This window comes from Rattus norvegicus, chromosome 4 (genome assembly GCF_021556685.1).
Source record: "Rattus norvegicus strain SHRSP/BbbUtx chromosome 4, alternate assembly SHRSP_T2T, whole genome shotgun sequence".
In the NCBI taxonomy this organism is placed as follows: Eukaryota; Metazoa; Chordata; class Mammalia; order Rodentia; family Muridae; genus Rattus; species Rattus norvegicus.
Window position 1 is genome coordinate 163,388,083 of NC_141537.1, and position 16,542 is coordinate 163,404,624.

Consider the following 16,542-nt stretch of genomic DNA (forward strand, 5'->3'; position numbering starts at 1 on the left):
CTGAACTCTCTATGTCTTGATCTATCTAGAGGTGACTGAGCTGGCCCACCTGTTCCACAGCCCCTGGTGAGAGCCGTTTCTGTAACCTTACCTTATCTCCCACAAAATACAGGATTCCCACAAACCACACCTTGCTTCTCTTTTGTGTTTTATCACAGTAGCCAAAAACCATATCAGGAAAATACTCTGCAGACCTTCTGCCTCCCTCGGTGCCTCAGTCAGCTCTCTGGAAAGCAGGTGGGATGATGGTGAGTGGTCAGGCTTTGCCTGAAGCTGGGCGAGAGACTGGAAACCCCAGAAAGGAGACAACGTAGAGGTCAGACTAGTACAGTTGTGGAGCACTTGCCTAGTCTATGTGGCCCTCGCTTGCATCTAGGAAAACAAAACAAAGAAATTAAAGCAAGATGAAGAAAGCTTTCTTTTTTCATTTTGGTACAGCAGTCACCTTGTGGGTTAAGTAACTCCACTGCTGTAAGGATGATGTGTTGCCCAGGAGGCTGTGGAACTGCAGGAGAAGACAACAGCGGATGACCAGCTCCATTGGAGGGAAACGTATCCCGCTGGCAGTCGGGGGAGCACATTCTAGAAGGAATTGGAAGTCCTCAGATGACTGCCTGAGTCTTTTGAGTGTCAGACTTTATTTAATTTTTAAATACAATTTTGAAAAGATTAATGTTTGTTTGTTGTTTTTTCTGTCCTGTACCCACAAGACCAAGTTGGGTACAAGAACTTTGCCATAATGCTTTCATTCTGCATTTTTCCTTTAGTAACATTGCGTCGAGATAGGATTTCACAGAGCTCAGGTTGCTGTCAAACTCACGATTTAGTGAAGGATGAAATTTAACCCCAGACTGTGGCAAAGATTGGGATTTCAAATATGTGCTACCACCCTGTAACACAGAAGGGACAGTGCAGACTTAGTGGGATTCTTTCCAGTCTTTCTTGAAACCTAGCCTGAGTCCTGCCACGGACCCCAAGGCAGGTGCATGCCAGCTCTTTGGTGACAGTGCAGACACTGAGTCCTGGATTCAGGCTGATTAACCAGGTTCTCACCCCCTTTGCAGACGGCCGTGTGGCTTCTACCTCCACATACTATTTTTCCAGGTTCTGCTCTGGGGAGCAAGAAGACCCAGAAATCCCATTCTGTCCAGCCCCCATGGCCCTTGTAACCTTGATTCACACACCCCATCTTGGCTCTGGAAGCACATTAAAACAAGCATCCAATGCCTGCTCCCGGTTGGCCTGGGCCCCTCTAAGCTGTTATCTACGAACTTCTCTTTCTCTTTATCTCTCTGGTCTGGGATTCCTGGCTGTGCTTCCTGGCTTTGATATTTGCTTCTGAGATCTCTGCTTTGGCAACTCACCACATTCCCTTATAGGATTGAGGGTTTGGGGGTTGGGGACTCTGGATTTTGTTGATCTGCCCTCTACTATGTCCCCTGCTCTGATTTTATGTACCTACCTGGAACTTCATGAGGAATATTCACTCTGGTTTGTGCCCTGCAAAATCCTAGGGCTAAGCTAGGATCGGAAGTGGCCTTGAAGTGGTCTGTGGTACCCAAGTTCTGCCCCGTCCCTCATTGCCCCTTGAGGGACAAACACACACACACACACACACACACACACACACACACACACAAATGGCACATTTACAGCTCTCTGTCTTTGATTGTTCAGGAAGGCTCTACTCTCTCTAGCTTCTAAGTATGCTGCTGAGAAGAAAACCAAAGCCCCTGCCCTCAAATAGCATTCTCAGGGAAGTCACAAATTCTATCCTATTAACCCCACTCGAAAATGGCTGCCATTGAATACATCCCCTAACTAATTTTGCAATCTGTTCTCTATTAGAAGAGAAGGACGAATGATCAGCAAATGAAATGAGCCAGGAACAACAGCAGTCCTAAGATCTTAGATGAAGGCCCATCTGTTGTGCCCTGTGTGCAGTGATGGGACCGAGCTGAGAGCAATTCCTGGCTTTGTTACCTGGTGGGAAAGAGCCTGTGTGAACCAGGAGGTCACTGGGGAAGATTGGCCTCTTCTGGGTGGGCCTTGTGACTGCCTGACCTGGGAACTCCTTGGACCTATAAGGTCTTGCTTCCCAGTTTTGGAACTTTGCACTGGCAGGTGGCTCCTAAGCATGTTGAGGTTTGAGAGGTCACTGGGCTGCACCTTGTCACCAAGTGCGGAGGTGGCTCCATTCCCAGGCTGTGATGATAATCTTCGGTGATTTCTACTTTTTGTGAAGCAGGCATTTGGGATGGAATGCAAGACTCTTCTGTCTCTGGGAAAGGTCTACAGTCTAACAGCATCGTCATTACTGTAAAATTCCTTTTTCCTTTTAGAAAGAGATAGCAGGAGTCTAGAGAGATGGCTCAGTGGGTGACAGCACTTGCTGCCCTTGCAGAGAACCTAGTTCAGTTCTCAGCACCTACTTGGACACTCAGAGCCACACCTAACTCCAGTTTCAGGGGATCAAGTCACCCTCTTCTACCCATGGGCATTGTATTATATGGTGCACAGGCATGCATGCTTGAACACACACACCCAGAATAAGTTGAAAAATCTTTTAAAAGATAGAAATAAAAAAAGAACATGAGAAATAATTAAATTCCAAGGAGTTCTTTTGACATATAATCCTTTTTGCTTGTTTTACTATGAGAATCTTGCACTGTAGCTTAACTGAACTAATTCATGATTTCCTGCCTCCATCTCCAGTGTACTAGACACATAGTACCATGATTTGCTACACATAATCTTTCCAATTGTCCAAATTTCAAAAGGTAATATGCTAAGTATGGGTGTTCTGCTTTCATGGATGTCTGTGCACCACCTGCATGCAGTGCCCACAGAAGCCAGAAGAGGGCATCAGACCCCTTGGAACTGGAGTTATAGAGAGTTGGATGCTGACATTTGGGTGCTGAGAATCAAACCCCAGTCATCAGGGAGAACAGTCAGGGCTCTAACCTATTGAGCCATCTCTCCAATCCCTTTACCTTTTTTAAAAAAAAAAAAAAAAAAAAGAATTCTTTCTCCACTGCCCAGGCAGGTCTCTTTCTCTTGAGAATTAAACAAAAGCCAACAGGTCTGACTCCTCTGTATCATTTTGTAACCTAAAATTATCAGCAGTGTTTTAAAAGTCCGAAGAGAAATTTTTTTCCATGGGAAAGAATACTGGGATATCTTTGCCTAGTTACTTATTTTGAACAATCAAAGGACTAGTTTTGTTTGGTTCAGCTTGCACACCATGTTACTTTTTGTATCAAGCTATTGTTTTTTATGTTGTCTCATTCTCTTGCTCTTTGATTATGGCTTAGATACCTCATGTATCCTCTCAGTATTTAATATCAATTCTAAGCTAAATTAAATTAGCTTAGGCTACTTAAAACAGTTAAACAGCTGGGCATGGTGGTTCAGGGCTCTACTTCTAGCACTGGGACTCTGATGAGCTCTGCACCAGGCTTAACTACAGGGAAAATTCTATCTCAAAAATCAAAAAAAAAAACCAAAAATTAACAGGCGAAAGAAAAAAATAAAATTTAGCATTTTAAACATTTAGTATCTAATCTGCTATGTTAGGGTTTCACAGCTAGGAAGGGACACCATGACCAAGGCAACTCTTATAAAAAGACATCATTTAATTGTGGCTGGCTTACTGGTTTAATGGTTCAGTCCCTTAATGTCATGGCAGGAAATATGGCAGTGTACAGGTAGACATGGTGCTGGAGGAGCACAGAGCTCTACATCTTGATCCAAAGGCAGCCAGGAAGAGTCTGGAAGTTGACACTGAGTGGAAATTAAGCATAGGAGACCTCAAAGCTCACCCCTACAGTGCCAAACCTCATCCAAGGCCACACCTACTCGAACAAGGCCACACCGACTCCAAGGCCACACCTCCCCCAAGGCCACACCCACTCCAATGAGACCACACCTCCTAATAGTAACATTGCCCATGGGCCAAACATTCAAACACAGAAATCTATGGGGGACAAACCTATTCAAACCACCACACCCGTCTAGAGCTGACTTGAAAAATCTTACAAAATATTCTACATTTAACATTTAACACTTAATACCAATCAAGTTTTGAAATAATTTTAGGAAAACAGTGCTATTGTCAAACATGCCAATTAATTTGAAAATTTAGAGAAAACTGACAAATTCTTAGAAAATATAATGGACCAAAAGCAAACCGGGAGGAAAGGAGTTTTTATATGGGCACTAAAGAGTGATTGAGAGTGATAGTGTTTCCCCCAAAAGAAAACACCAAAAACTGCATATTTTCTAGCCCGTTGTGTCCTACATTCAAGAAACATGAACTCATTGGGAAAATAGCTCATTGGGAAAGCCTGTGTGAGACTCTGCATTCCTAGGCACGGGCACACAAACACAACACACACACACACACACACACACACACACAACACACACACACACACATAGATGGTGAAGGAGGGAAACAAAGTCAGAAACATGGATCCAAATGATTACAAACCCTTCAAGTAAACAACCTCAGGAGACTTTACCAGGCTTGGAATTTTTTATGCTAAAACAGAAAAGTAAAAGCTAGATGTAGGTTATAGGATTATAAACTTGGCAATGTGGAAGCTGAGCAAGGAGAATCTTAAGTTCAAATCCAGTCTGGAAAGCAAAGCTAGAATAAGGACAACAGAGGCTACAAAACTACACACTGTCTTAAACAGAGAAGGAGAAAAATCATAAAGTTAGGGGAAAGCCAGGAACATGTGAACATGATTCAATAACATATGAAATGTAGAACAAAATACAAGAACGTTTAAGAAAAGAAGAATCATGACCACATTCCAGCTTTTCCTAGGACCCAAAGCTGTTCTCGTTAAATTAAAAGAGAAAAATGTTGCAGTTGTCTCAAAAGACAAAAAAAAAAAGAAAGAAAGAAGAAAAGAAAGAAAGAAAAAAGAGAAAAAACAAAAGACAAAAAACAAAAAGGAAAAAACCAACAAACAAAAAGCCATAACAAAAAAAAATTAAACAAAATAACCCTGAAAATGTAACCATTCCTTAATAATTTAAAAAACGCAAACAAAATCTCTCTAAGAAGGGTAACAGGTAACATCATTGACGTAATAAAACCTACAGTGGGTGGAGAAATAGTCAGAAGATCCCTTTGAGCATCAGGAAGAGTGGATGAAGGACGTATTTTCCACGAGGCTAAACACCCTTGTCAAGGTACCAACCGGAACAGCCAGGCTAAGGAACGTAAATCTAAGAACTAAAAACATTGTTTTGCAGGGCTTGAACCATGGAAGAGAAGGTACAGAAAAAGTCCTACATGTCTGGGCTCCTTCACTCTGACTCAAGTTTTGCTCTAGTAAATAAGAGGCTTTTTATTAAAAGAAGACTGACCAGGACGAACCCAGAAAGAATTCCCTAGATAAGGCCCGAGGGTTTTGTTTAATCTTGTGACTCATCACTCTGTAGGAATAGCTGAGGCATTGAAATATTGTGAAACAATCAGCAGCTTTTGAAGAGTAGCTCAGCCACACCAGGAAGTGGTCCATCTCAGGCTACCTGACAGGGTACTTTCAAGATAGACTAATTTCCTCATGGACTATGCCAGCTAAAAACAATTCTGTTTTTGCACGCCTAAAAAAATAAATTTATCCTCTAACACAAAGTTCACCATCACAAAATCAGCCCTGTTAGGTAATGTAAGACCGATGTGGTAATATGAAAATTCCCTTCTTGGTATGGGAACAGATCCCTCCAAGGTGTAATTAGAAAGAAGAGAAAGAAGCCTGGTACAAACGAAATGACCCTGGGGAAATAATTGCAAGAAATTCAAACCTTTTACAGAATAAAGTATATTTTTCCCTCACAGTAAAACATTGGTATAAATATACTTGCACAGTTTGTTGATATTTTCAGTGAAAAAACAAACAATATGTGTCTCAATTCTTTTTCTTTACAAAAACATCTCCACACTTTTGAGAGTAGACCACAGAACTGCTCAAGGGCCCAGAGATGGAGCAGTGGTTAAAAGGCTTGCTGTTTAATCATGGCGGCTGGAGTTCAGATCCCCAGACCCATGGAAAACACACAACTCTGCAACTCTAGCTCCAATTTGTCCTTCCTACTGTTTTATAGGGAGGAGTTCAGGGCTTGCATTATTGCGAGGTTGTAGCAGAAGTAGCGAGGTATCTTTCTCAATGGAGTCTATTGACAAAGGTGAGGTTTTCTCTATTCTCTTAAGACAATGTATCCATCCTTGGTGAATTGGTACCAATTTCGCAAGTTTCCTCTAATACTGAAAGACTAAACCATTCCACCCTTCATTCACTCTGAAGGGAAGCTCCTCAGGCAGGAAAGCAACTAAAAAGTCTCAAGATGGTCCCTAAAACTAATCAGATTCACTAGGCTCTTGCCCTGTCAGAGTGAAAGGAAGCTGAGCTACAAAGAAGACTCTCAAAGGAACCAACCTAGACCAGCTGTCTTGAAGAAGTTTAGACCAACTGAGGCACCTGGAAAGGGCATTAAGCCATCTTCTGGCTGTGCAGGTGGCCAAGGTCTCCAGCTTTTGTGAGCTGTCACCATGCTGGGGTGGGTTTGGTGATGCACCTGTCTTTGAGTCATTTCTGCTCCTGTAAGGAACTCCTCACCCATATTCCTATAAGTAAGCCCAATAAAACCCATTGGTTCACCAAGTAGGACTTTGGTGGTATGGGCACTTGGGTCTTTATCTAGGTGAGAGAAAAGTTTTGTCAAGTTTAGTACCTTCGAGGTTTTATAACTAAAATTCTATGTATTCTTTGTAATTAGCAAGCCCATTGTGTTGAAGGGCACTTATATTTTGTTTCCTCTAATTGACCATGATGGGGCAGTTTCCTAAAAGACAAATGTACTCGTCAGGACCAGTTAAATTATGCTGAGGTGATTTGGGGAACTCTGCTCTGCCAAAGTGAACTGAGCTATATATTATTCATTCAAACTTCCCACTCGGGCAAGGGAGTGCTTTAAAATCCTGGACCTAGTTGGGGTAGGGGAGAGCTTCAACCCTCCAAAGAACGTTGGTTTGCCTTCTTTCAGGTGACATCACAACCAGCTATGGAACCTTGAAGGCTGTGATTAGGGGCAACCCCCTGATTTAGGTATCACTCGTGAGGTTGCCTCCGAAGTGGTAGCTGCTAGGTTTAGACCTGGTGCGTTACTAGTGATTTTAATAGGACGATCAGTCTCATTTGAAAGTTTTTTGGATTTAGCTGCCCACCCAGAGCCTGGCATACGGTTGCTTTTCCCTTCTACATCATAAAGCCGGCACCCTCAAAACACCTAGCCAAACCGGTCTCCATGTGGCAACCTAAAAAGCCCGGGGTGGGCATGAAACCCGAAGCTTCAGAACAACGTCGAAAGCGGAAACACCTCGACCAAAATGGGACAGAGACAGAGTCTGAAGCTTTGGGACCAGAACCATCAAGGAACTGCCAAGATGGAACCCAAATGGTGTTTCAGAAGCCTGGAAAGGCTCGGAAGAAGACCCGTCAGGAGCATCAAGACCAAAAACTTAATAAAGAACAGCCTGGCAAGGGTCAGGGACAGAAAACCCAGGAAGAGGGTTCAGGAAATATCAAACCCCTAGAGGGTCTGCCAGATCAGGCTGTAGTTGAGAAGTCGGCTGAGGGTGGCAAGTGTCGCAAGCGGCCATATTCTGTCCTACAGGAAAAACCTCAAAGCCCCCAAAACGAAAAGCATGCTAGGTCACTCGAACATCTTCAAGGTGGCCATCCTGTGAGGTCTGACCCACACAGGCCTCACCCAACCTTTTCTGACACCTCCAACAACAAAGGTGGAATGCCAGGGCATCCTCATGGACGAGAAACAGCTCAGGGAGATGGACAGTCATCGACAGAGGTTCTCTCTACCAAGAGAGAGAAGAGGTGTGCTGAGGAGAAATGTGTACGGGGGAACAGCTTGGAGCATGGCTTGCCAGGAACAGCGAATGCAAACATCCTGGACAGTGGCGGCAGTAGGTTCCCCAACAAGGTGGCAGTAGTTGCAGGAGAGGAAAAGGCTCTCCCAGAGCAAGAAAACAACCAAGAAAAAGAATTTACAAAAGAAATGGAAAAGGAAGTTGAGAAAGCATTGGGTCCAGGAGCCCAGGAAGAAATCCTCAGTACAGGATTCAAGCTCAAAATCACCCGAGGAGATATGCAGACCCTCAAGAACGGTCAGTGGCTCAATGATGAGGTCATCAATTTCTACATGAATCTTCTGGTTCAGAGAAATGAAAACCAAGGCTACCCTGCTCTTCATGCCTTTAGCACTTTCTTTTACCCCAAGCTAAAACAAGGCGGTTACAATTCTGTGAAAAGATGGACCCGAGGAATCAATCTCTTTGAAAAAGAACTTATCTTGGTGCCTATTCACCAGAGGGTCCATTGGAGCCTGGTGGTAATCGATTTAAGAAAGCGAAGCATTGTCTACCTCGATTCAATGGGTCAGACAGGGAAAAATATCTGTGAGACCATCTTCCACTATTTACAAAATGAGAGCAAGACCCGAAGGAACATGGAGCTGGACCCTGTGGAGTGGAAGCAGTACAGCTTAACTTCACAGGAGATCCCTCAACAACTGAATGGGAGCGACTGTGGGATGTTCACCTGCAAATATGCAGATTACATCTCTAGAGACCAACCTGTGACCTTTTCTCAGCAACACATGCCCCTCTTCAGGAAGAGGATGGTGTGGGAAATCCTGCACAGTCACTTACTGTAACAGCATCCACCTGGTTGCTATGGCTCCCGCCCTGTCTGTTTCCATCCATGTTTCTAATATACCTCAAGTGGGATGAGTTGAAGAGACTTTAAACAGATACTGAGCTGTCTGACCGGATGGAGCCCACTCTCTTCAATATTGTCCTAACGTGAGGTGTGGGTCTGCCGCCCTAATGCCATCTCTAGAACGTATATAACTACCGCCAGCTTAGAAACTGCCACTGTCCAACTCATGCAAGACTACCTGCTCAAGAAATACTATTTTAATGCTGAATTTAGTCAATGAATTGGGGTTTTTGGGGTTTTTTGTTTGTTTGTTTCTTTGTGTATTTTATTTTTCTTTGTTTTTTGTTTTGTTTTCGTTTGCGTTTTTGTTTTCTTTGTTTTGTTTTTGTGTGTTTTTGGGTTTAGTTTGTTTTTTGTTGTTTTGTTTTTTCTGTTTTTGGTTTTATTTTTCTTCTTTGTTTTTGTGGGGTTTTTGTTTTGTATTCTATTTTGTTTTTGGTCTGTTTTTGGTTTTTTTGTGTTTGTGTGTTTTCGGTTTTATTTTTTGTTGCATTGTTTCTGTTCAGTTTTTGTGTGGCTTGTTTTTTCTTTCTTGTTGGTTAGATTTTGTGTGTTTTTGTTCTTTTTTATTTTTGTGTATTTTTGTTTTTGTTTTTGTGTTTGTGTTTTTGGTTTTTTTATCTTTTTATTTTTTGTTTTTGTTTGTATTTGTGTTTTTGGTTTTTGTTTTAGTTGTTTAGTTTTCCTGGGGTTTTTGTTGTTGTTGTTGTTCTTGTTGTTTTTGTTTTTCTTGTCTTTTGTTTTTGGATGGTTTTCTTTTTTGTTTGTGTTTGTGTTTGTGTTTCTGGGTTTTTTTGTGTTTTGTTTTTTGTTTGTGTTTTGTGTTTTGTTGCTTTTCTGGTTTTTTTTCAGTTTTTGACTTTGTTTTTTGTTTCTGTTTGTGTATTGTTTTGGTTTTGTTTTCTGTTGTTTTGTTCTTGGTTGTGTTTTTGGTTTTATTATATTGTTTTGCTTTCTGTGTTTTTTATTTTGTTGTTTGTTTTGTTTTTGTGTTTTTGTTTAGTTTTGTGTGGTTTGTTTTTTGTTTATTGTTGGTTAGTTTTTGTGTGTTTTTCTTTTTATATGTCTTTCGGTATTGTTTTGTTTTTGTGTTTGTGCTTTTGGTTTTGTTCTTTATTATTGTTTTTGTTTTTGTTCATATTTGTGTTTTTGTTTTGTTTGTTGTTGTTTTGGTTGTTTATGGTTTTGTTTTTTTTTACTATTTGTTTTCGTTTTTGTTTTGTTTTTTATTTTTGTTTTGGGTTTTGTTTTTGTTTTTTGTTTTTCTGTATTTTTGCTTGTGTTTTGGGTTTGTATTTTGTTTTTCTGTATTTTTTGCTTTGTTTTTTGTTTTGTTTTGTTTGCTTGGGTTTTGCATTATATCTTTTTGTTTATTGTTTGGTTCCTTTTTTTCATTTTGTTCGGTTTTGTTTTTTCATTTTGTTGGCTTTTTTTTCCCTTTTGGTTGTTTTTTGTTCCATTTTTTTCTTCTTTACCCTACCCCATTGATTATATTCCTTAACTCCCTTGCAAACCTTGGCCATTTCATTTTCCAATCCTCTTTTCCTTGTTTGAACTATTTCTGAAAGGAATTCTCACACTGTGTTATCCCCTGCTGATGATCAGGAGGGACATCAGCAGGAAGAAGCTGGAGCTGTTCACTAGCATCTCTAATGCTGGAGTTGGATGCTGTTAAATTGAAGCTGGGAGTAGTGGTAGAGTTTTTTTTTAATATTTTGGGCTTTTTTAAGCTTGAAAATAGTATAGGAAATGAAAATGGGTTGCCAGGACCCCTGATATTCTGAACCACCATACTCTACTGACTGACTTGTACAGGGTGGAGAACTGTGGCCCAACTACTGCCTGCTCATCCAGGACTATGAAGAAAAGCATAACGGTCCTTAAAGGACTCATTCTTTCTCACACCTACATTAGTTTTGGAAGTTGACTTCAAGAAAACATTATGGCAAATGTCCATTTTTTTATCTCAGATTTCATTTAATACAAAACCCATCTAGGGTTGAATTGAACTGTTCATTTGAAAAGTTCTATTTATTTAAAAAAAATTCTGTTAAAAAATTTTGGCATATATTACGATGAACTTGAGATTTTTTCATTAGATTAACATTCCCACTGTGGAAGTTGGGGATTTAGTACTTAGGCTTGATACCACCAGTTATACAATAATCTATTTTACATGTAGTAGTTTGCATTACTTTTCTATTCATTATCTTGTGGTTGTGTTTATGCAATTTTTATTCAATAAATTTTAAAGTTATTTAAGCATTTCACAAGATCTGGTTTCTCATCTTTTATGGCATAGTAATAAAACCTGGATTGTTGGGGACTGGGTAAGGATGGGGGGACTGAAAAGTAGGTGTTGAGGACATGACTGGCCACCCTAAGCCTTGGATACATTATACACATCCCTGATTGTTATTCTGTTCTGAGCCTCTGCAATGGAATTAGAATGTTCTAGAGAGCACTGGCTCCTCTACCTTGCGTTCTGCAGAGAGGTTATATGGGCATCCAAGTTGAGCAGTGTCCAGCTGAGCTGTAGAGTAGTAGTGATGGACAAACAAATTGATGTACACAGCTGCACTTGTCATTGAAACTACTCTACATTACAGTTAATGGGAACTCAGGTCCACTGCTCACCACCACCACAGACTGAGACTGACACTGGAAAGGGGAACAATTTCTTTATAGTTTTGCCCAGATTTATAGAGAGACAAATGTCTCAATTCTCTTTTGTCTATAGCAGCTTGAGGATGTATAGGAAAGACAACACAGAGTTGGGGTAATGGCTCAGTTGGCAAAGTACTAAGAGTGAGGACCCAAGTTACACCCAGAGTTCCACTAAGATGAGCTCCATTAAGATGGGCATGAGACAAGAGTCCAGGGCCTTACAGTAGAGTAGTTTCCCTCTATGTTCTCTCTTTCCTTCAGCCCACCCGCTCTGTAGGAGTATGTTTTTTTCCTAACCAGCCATCCTTGCTTTTTCTGCAATTAGAAGTCTTTAATCAATTCCTTGAGGACAGAAGATCTTTCAGAGGGTCTTCTGAACCTTGTTGTTTCCCAAGATCAGTGGTTTCTATTTTCAAACGTTTGATGTGTGTGCTTTTCCACCACATGAGCTGGAGACATGGCTAAAAAACCGAAGCTTGGTGGAGGAAGGGAGAGCTTACCGACTTAAGATGTGTGAGTGCCGTGTGTTCAGTGCTCAGCTCCTGCAAAATGAACAGTTTGGAGGGGTAACATATTTGAAGGAAGTTTTTCAATGTCCGACTGATAATAAAAAGTACAAATTAAGTATAATAAAAGACAAAAATACAACATGTCAAAAAAACAGGCTTTCTAATGTAGAAGCACTGGATAACAAAAAGAAGTAAAGCTGCAAATTGGGAGAGGGGTGGCTGGACAGATGGCTCAGCTGTTAAGAGCTCTGAATGGTTGCTTTTCCAAAGGACATGGGTTCAATTCTACATGACTGTCTGTACACCCAACTGTCTGTACCTCTAGTTACAGGGGATCATGCAGGCAAAACACAAATCAATGATCATAAAATAGTGAATTATAGGGCTGGAGAGATGGCTCAGAGGTTGAAAGCACTGACTGTGCTTCCAGAGGTCCTGAGTTCAATTTCCAGCAACCACAAGGTGGCTCACAACCATCTGTAATGGGATTGTGGTGCCCTCTATTGGCATAGAGACAGGACACTGTACATAATAAATCTTAAAAAAAGAAAAAAGAATTATACTTTGAAAAGAAGGCTGATCATCGTAAAAAAATTTAGAATCCAGTTATCAAGAAAACACCATACAAAATAGCCCACACTGCAGAGAGATTTAAGCTAAAATTAATGAGGAAATTGCAAAGAGAAAGGCACAAGTGTTTCTGAAGCAGAAAAATACATAAGAAATTACAAAGAAGAGTGAGTGGTACAGTTGTTGTTCTTTAGAAATTAAAAACTGATGTACACTGAAAGACAAGCACCAAGCCAGGCAGTGGTGGGGCACACCTTTAGTTCCAGCAGAGGTAGGCAAGTCAGAGAGTTCCAGGGCAGCAAAAGATATACAGGGAGACATTGTCTTGAAAATTTAAAATAGAGAGACCCAACCGCCTGGTCAGGTGGGCACTCCTGAGGCTGCAGAGCGGAAGAGACCACCAACACTGCTCACCCCTGCCCACATCCCTGGCCCAAGAGGAAACTGTATAAGGCCTCTGGGCTCCCGTGGGGGAGGGCCCAGGAGCGGCAGGACCCCTGCCAGAGACACCGCCGGACCCTGAAGGAAACAGACCGGATAAACAGTTCTCTGCACCCAAATCCCGTGGGAGGGAGAGCTAAACCTTCAGAGAGGCAGACAAGCCTGGGAAACCAGAAGAGACTGCTCCCTGCACACACATCTCGGACGCCAGAGGAAAAAGCCAAAGACCATCTGGAACCCTGGTGCACTGAAGCTCCCAGAAGGGGCGGCACAGGTCTTCCTGGTTGCTGCCGCTGCAGAGAGCCCCTGGACAGCACCTCACGAGCAAACCTGAGCCTCGGGACCACAGGTAAGACCAAATTTTCTGCTGCAAGAAAGCTGCCTGGTGAACTCAAGACACAGGCCCACAGGAACAGCTGAAGACCTGTAGAGAGGAAAAACTACACGCCCGAAAGCAGAACACTCTGTCCCCATAACTGACTGAAAGAGAGGAAAACAGGTCTACAGCACTCCTGACACACAGGCTTATAGGACAGTCTAGCCACTGTCAGAAATAGCAGAACTAAGTAACACTAGAGATAATCTGATGGCGAGAGGCAAGCGCAGGAACCCAAGCAACAGAAACCAAGACTACATGCCATCATCGGAGCCCAATTCTCCCACCAAAACAAACATGGAATATCCAAACACACCAGAAAAGCAAGATCTAGTTTCAAAATCATATTTGATCATGATGCTGGAGGACTTCAAGAAAGACCTGAACACACTTAGGGAAACACAGGAAAACATTAATAAACAAGTAAAAGCCTACAGAGAGGAATCGCAAAAATCCCTGAAAGAATTCCAGGAAAACACAATCAAACAGTTGAAGGAATTAAAAATGGAAATAGAAGCAATCAAGAAAGAACACATGGAAACAACCCTGGATATAGAAAACCAAAAGAAGAGACAAGGAGCTGTAGATACAAGCTTCACCAACAGAATACAAGAGATGGAAGAGAGAATCTCAGGAGCAGAAGATTCCATAGAAATCATTGACTCAACTGTCAAGGATAATGTAAAGCGGAAAAAGCTACTGGTCCAAAACATACAGGAAATCCAGGACTCAATGAGAAGATCAAACCTAAGGATAATAGGTATAGAAGAGAGTGAAGACTCCCAGCTCAAAGGACCAGTAAATATCTTCAACAAAATCATAGAAGAAAACTTCCCTAACCTAAAAAAAGAGATACCCATAGACATACAAGAAGCCTACAGAACTCCAAATAGATTGGACCAGAAAAGAAACACCTCCCGTCACATAATTGTCAAAACACAAAACGCACAAAATAAAGAAAGAATATTAAAAGCAGTAAGGGAAAAAGGTCAAGTAACATATAAAGGGAGACCTATCAGAATCACACCAGACTTCTCGCCAGAAACTATGAAGGCCAGAAGATCCTGGACTGATGTTATACAGACCCTAAGAGAACACAAATGCCAGCCCAGATTACTGTATCCAGCAAAACTCTCAATTAACATTGATGGAGAAACCAAGATATTCCATGACAAAACCAAATTTACACAATATCTTTCTACAAATCCAGCACTACAAAGGATAATAAATGGTAAAGCCCAACATAAGGAGGCAAGCTATACCCTAGAAGAAGCAAGAAACTAATCGTCTTGGCAACAAAACAAAGAGAATGAAAGCACACAAACATAACCTCACATCCAAATATGAATATAACGGGAAGCAATAATCACTATTCCTTAATATCTCTCAATATCAATGGCCTCAACTCCCCAATAAAAAGACATAGATTAACAAACTGGATACGCAACGAGGACCCTGCATTCTGCTGCCTACAGGAAACACACCTCAGAGACAAAGAGAGACACTACCTCAGAGTGAAAGGCTGGAAAACAACTTTCCAAGCAAATGGTCAGAAGAAGCAAGCTGGAGTAGCCATTCTAATATCAAATAAAATCAATATCCAACTAAAAGTCATCAAAAAAGATAAGGAAGGACACTTCATATTCATCAAAGGAAAAATCAACCAAGATGAACTCTCAATCCTAAATATCTATGCCCCAAATACAAGGGCACCTACATACGTAAAAGAAACCTTACTAAAGCTCAAAACACACATTGCACCTCACACAATAATAGTGGGAGATTTCAACACCCCACTCTCATCAATGGACAGATCATGGAAACAGAAATTAAACAGTGATGTCGACAGACTAAGAGAAGTCATGAGCCAAATGGACTTAACGGATATTTATAGAACATTCTATCCTAAAGCAAAAGGATATACCTTCTTCTCAGCTCCTCATGGTACTTTCTCCAAAATTGACCATATAATTGGTCAAAAAACGGGCCTCAACAGGTACAGAAAGATAGAAATAATCCCATGCGTGCTATCGGACCACCACGGCCTAAAACTGGTCTTCAATAACAATAAGGGAAGAATGCCCACATATATGTGGAAATTGAACAATGCTCTACTCAATGATAACCTGGTCAAGGAAGAAATAAAGAAAGAAATTAAAAACTTTTTAGAATTTAATGAAAATGAAGATACAACATACTCAAACTTATGGGACACAATGAAAGCTGTGCTAAGAGGAAAACTCATAGCGCTGAGTGCCTGCAGAAAGAAACAGGAAAGAGCATATGTCAGCAGCTTGACAGCACACCTAAAAGCTCTAGAACAAAAAGAAGCAAATACACCCAGGAGGAGTAGAAGGCAGGAAATAATCAAACTCAGAGCTGAAATCAACCAAGTAGAAACAAAAAGGACCATAGAAAGAATCAACAGAACCAAAAGTTGGTTCTTTGAGAAAATCAACAAGATAGATAAACCCTTAGCCAGACTAACGAGAGGACACAGAGAGTGTGTCCAAATTAACAAAATCAGAAATGAAAAGGGAGACATAACTACAGATTCGGAGGAAATTCAAAAAATCATCAGATCTTACTATAAAAACCTATATTCAACAAAATTTGAAAATCTTCAGGAAATGGACAATTTCCTAGACAGATACCAGGTATCGAAGTTAAATCAGGAACAGATAAACCAGTTAAACAACCCCATAACTCCTAAGGAAATAGAAGCAGTCATTAAAGGTCTCCCAACCAAAAAGAGCCCAGGTCCAGACGGGTTTAGTGCAGAATTCTATCAAACCTTCACAGAAGACCTCATACCAATATTATCCAAACTATTCCACAAAATTGAAACAGATGGAGCCCTACCGAATTCCTTCTACCAAGCCACAATTACTCTTATACCTAAACCACACAAAGACACAACAAAGAAAGAGAACTTCAGACCAATTTCCCTTATGAATATCGACGCAAAAATACTCAATAAAATTCTGGCAAACCGAATTCAAGAGCACATCAAAACAATCATCCACCTTGATCAAGTAGGCTTCATCCCAGGCATGCAGGGATGGTTTAATATACGGAAAACCATCAACGTGATCCATCATATAAACAAACTGAAAGAACAGAACCACATGATCATTTCATTAGATGCTGAGAAAGCATTTGACAA

At 41.1% G+C, this 16,542-nt stretch overlaps 1 pseudogene across 1 annotated transcript; it reads left to right on the forward strand.

Annotated features, from left to right (window-relative positions):
- Positions 1-7,132: 7,132 nt before the first annotated feature.
- LOC120102398 (sentrin-specific protease 2-like) lies at positions 7,133-11,083 on the forward strand (annotated as a pseudogene). The gene has a single exon (XR_015686190.1). The product of XR_015686190.1 is annotated as a sentrin-specific protease 2-like (transcript).
- Positions 11,084-16,542: the final 5,459 nt, after the last annotated feature.